General features: G+C 48.4%; 1 long non-coding RNA gene across 1 annotated transcript; it reads left to right on the top strand.

The window, feature by feature from the left end:
* The first annotated feature begins 554 nt into the window (after window positions 1-554).
* Window positions 555-2,860, top strand: LOC144390937 (uncharacterized). The gene is made up of 4 exons (XR_013454766.1): window positions 555-1,071; window positions 1,176-1,253; window positions 1,352-1,466; window positions 1,561-2,860. It is a non-coding gene; the product is annotated as an uncharacterized LOC144390937 (long non-coding RNA).
* Window positions 2,861-4,080: the final 1,220 nt, after the last annotated feature.

Here is a 4,080-nt window from a genome sequence, read left to right as displayed (position 1 = left end):
TCTGTCCGGGTGGAGATGAAGCCAGGAAACTTGTGCAAGAACATGTTTCAATGCCGTACCCTCTGACCCAACATTAACAACTATAAACTGCTTTATAATGGCTGGTCGTAGTTCTGCTAGAGGATCAAGGATGGGTTCCTCAAAACTGTTAGTGTTTCCACACCACTTAGCATAAACATATGCTGACCTATCTGCTCTTCATCTATCGATTGAGATAGTTACATTCATATATGTTACCCGTTTACATGTCATGGCAAAACATTCAACCTCAGTGACACAAGGGTACATCTGATGATACATTGTAACATTGCATGTATGTCAGACTCAAGAGTGTCTGGTGGAATGGAGAAGAGGCACCACTGTACAGTTTTCTAGGGAAAGTCGTTCTGCTGACACCAAAACAACCATTTGTCTTCCTAAAATACTGGTCCTTCCGTATAACAATAACCTCGTATGTGATTGGAGGACCCTTAGACTCCTCGTCCAATCACGTGTGAGGTCATAGGCATGACTGATACAGCAGTACTTGCAAGACGAGCATGCAAACAGTGTGTTACTATATTCAGAAGAACTGTATCTCCAGTTCCTTTGTTTGGTTTTTGCTGGTTCGTGAATAATGGCGGGACGACGTCTCGCGTTCAACTCGCCTTCAACTCCTCTCCGCGGTCACCAACTTTCGGCCAGTCCGCAGACAGACGAGAAGAAGCTGCTGAATGCTCCCAGTGGATCGTCTCGTCAACTCCAACAACAAACTGCCGATATCAACGAGCGGTTCGCTCCACTGGAGCGTTCGGGACTCTGCGGGTTTCTGTCCATAGATCAGAGGAACCGACTCAAAGAAGAGGAGACGGGCGCACAATCCCACGATAGCGGTAAGAATACGTTCGATGACTGCAAGCTAAGCTAAAAGTAGCATAGCTTCAAGCTAAGCTAAGAGTAGCCTAGTAGCCCTACAAGTGAGCAGAACCCGCTTTATTAAAGTGTGTTTTCTTTGCCGTGTCGTTTACAGGAAGCGGTGCGCCGTCTTCTCAACTCCGAGACGAACTACAGGCGCCACGAACCGGAGCAAGGGTAAGATTTAAAGAATATGCTTTCATTCTGCGGTATAAAGGAATATATACGTATAGATACCATAGGATGGATACCGATCATAACTGTACATTTTGTTTTCACAGACTAATCTCGCCTCATAATGAGGCGGTGACCTCGTATTTGCTCCGGGAAAAGTCCAGATTTAGACGACGTCATTGTGTGTAAGTGACACTGTTTCTCCTTCCTTGTTAAATGTTACTGTGACTTGCGTTTGATTTTCTTTTTGTATTCATACCACACTCATTTAATTGTTTTCCAGCCGCCTGTGAGACGTATTTTGAGACGGGACGCAGGAGCTTCAGGTTCAGGCGGAACACTCATTGCGAGCGGAAGCTGCGAAGGATTCAGCGCGGAGTCGAGCGAGAAGAAAGCGGGTCAGAGTTTATTTGCTGACTTGTTTCAGGTGCATTGATCGATGTGTTGTGTCCGTACGCATCGCACAGTACTGATTCATTGTTGTTTTTACAGCTGCTGGAATCGAGACAAAGTGCGCTGGCTGATGATGAGGTGGAAATCCGCCACCGTAGAGCTCACGTCGGACGGAGGGGACGGCGTTGTTGGCGGGGTCTCGGGTGGATTGTACGGTCGCCACACACACACGAGCCGCCTGCACAACAGACCTGCCACGGAAAACACGGCGCCAGTGACGGTCTACAGCCCCGAGGAGGCAAACGGACAGTTTACTGAGCTGTAGTTTTTAAACCGCCGTTACCCAAGTGTGGGCAGATCCTCACTTTGTATGTAGTTGTTGTCACTTCGCCTGGGAAATGGTCTCTTTGACGGGTGTTCCCTCGGACTACATACTCAAATCCAGCCTCGACCACCACCGTCCTGGCAACTCTCACCACCTGCGTCCTTGACAGGCCCATGCTGTGGAAGTATGACACTTCCTCACCAAAAAGTAGGATGTGGCTATTTCCAAAATCAAGGCGTGCTTGGGCCTGGGTGAGGAACGGATGACCCAGAAGGACTTCTTCGCTTGTGATGTCAGCCACCAAGAAATGCACGCTCAGCTGCCGGTTGTTGATCTGGACCGGAACGTGAACCTCGCCAATCACCGGAACATCACAGGGCCCAACACCCAGCAACGTCTTCCCAGCTGATGGTTGTAGTGGGGTTCAGACGTCAGGGTGGATGGCATTGTAGTGATGCAAGGACAGCACACTTTTCGGCGCTCCACGGTCTAGCACAGCACAGACATCCAGCTCATTGATTTTCAGATGGATGCTCATTTCCTGATTGTGGGTTCTAAAGTGAAGCACAGCGGGCTCGGGGTCGTGACGGAGAACAGCTGGAGGTTGACCCCTCGTAGTCTTCCTTGGAGAAGGGCAATTTCTTTTCATGTGACCAATTCCAGAACAGTTATGACAGCGAATTTCTTCCCATTTAAAATCCTTATATCCTTTCTGCGGGACTGGGACTCGCTGGCGTTCCGGTGTGGCTGATTTGAAACTCGCTTTCGGAGCAGCCTCCACAACATCCACATCCACTCTTTCCCTCACCACAGCTGTACGGGGCTTTTGCTCAGACAAACCACGTACCCCTGTGTGCGTGAAGCTGGTTACCTGTGACGCTGCCCGCTTGGTGGTTTCATAACGGCGGGCAATGTCGTAGGCTTGGGCTAGTGTGTGGGGCCGCTTCTCCAACAACTTCTGTACAATCTGTGTATCCCCAATAGCATGATTGAAAACCTCTACACCTATGGCATCTTGCTCTTTTTCAGTCCTGTCACTGTAGGCTACAGACACTCTTTCATATATGTCATGTAGAGAGATTCACCTGGTTTGAGGACACGCTGTCTCAACTCGACAGCCACTGCAGCGGCATGTTCTGAGGATGGACCATAGGCAATTTCGACTTCCTCCACCAGGCGGCCCTAATCCCACTAAACTGACCGTGGGTTCCTGTGGACAATGGCTCCTGCCGCACCCACCAGGCAGAATTTTAACTGAATGCCCTTGGTCTCTTCAGTCCAGCGGTTCGCCTTCGCACAGCTCTCAAACCGGTGCAAGACTTCCCTCCACGGGGTAGTGCCATCATACTGGCCGGAACGCAGGATGGGTATTCTTTCCCTGGAGTCATACTCATCTTTACTCTCCGAAGAAACCTGGTGGCGTTTGGAATGGGGCCGGCGTGCATGTGACTTATGATGCTCATAGATGGGGAGAGGGGACTGTGATGGCATTTCTACATTATTCATTAGTGAATTGTCATCAGGGCGGTGCGGATGTGAACCCATGGGGCGTGTGGAATGACAGGGGACTGGAGTTTTATGAATGAAACTCCCTGAGTGGGCTGCGGCAAATGGGTTAGTGCTGGGAGTTGCAATAGTGGCAATTAATGGCACTGCTGGAGGGTCACCTCTATGATTATGAATGTGTGAACGTGGTTCTTTACATCTCACATCAGTCCCAAAGTCTTTCTCCACATCAGCTTTAAACGGGTTAGTGTCTGATAACTTGAGTGGCATGATGGACTTATCACATGTTTCACTTGCATTTCTTGTTAATGTATCGGTCTGTCCATCGCATGACAAAAGGTTATCATATCAGCCAGTCACATCAGTTTCATTGTTGATTAAAATGTAGGGTGGTGTGCTTAATCTGGCAAGACTCGTAACTTCCAAATGGTTTGGCATGCCCTCACCAAACTTGTAACACATGTGAACATTGAACCCCTTAAAAGACCCTAATTTCTTCAGGATATTTGAAGAACATGGGGCGCTGCAATTAACTGTTGATTAAAATGTAGTCTTGTGCGCTAAATCTGGCAAGACTCGTAACTTCCAAATGGTTTGGCCTGCCCTCACCAAACTTGTAACACATGTAAACATTGAACCCCTGAACACACCCTAATTTTGTCAGAATATTTGAAGAATAGGGGGCGCTGCAATTAATTGTTGATTAAAATGTAATCTTGTGCGCTTAATCTCGCAAGACTCGTAACTTCCAAATGGTTTTCCTGCCCTCACCAAACTTGTAACACATG

This window comes from Gasterosteus aculeatus, chromosome Y (genome assembly GCF_964276395.1).
Source record: "Gasterosteus aculeatus chromosome Y, fGasAcu3.hap1.1, whole genome shotgun sequence".
NCBI lineage: Eukaryota > Metazoa > Chordata > Actinopteri > Perciformes > Gasterosteidae > Gasterosteus > Gasterosteus aculeatus.
Note: the sequence above shows the minus strand (reverse complement) of the source record. Positions and strands in the feature narration are given on the sequence as shown.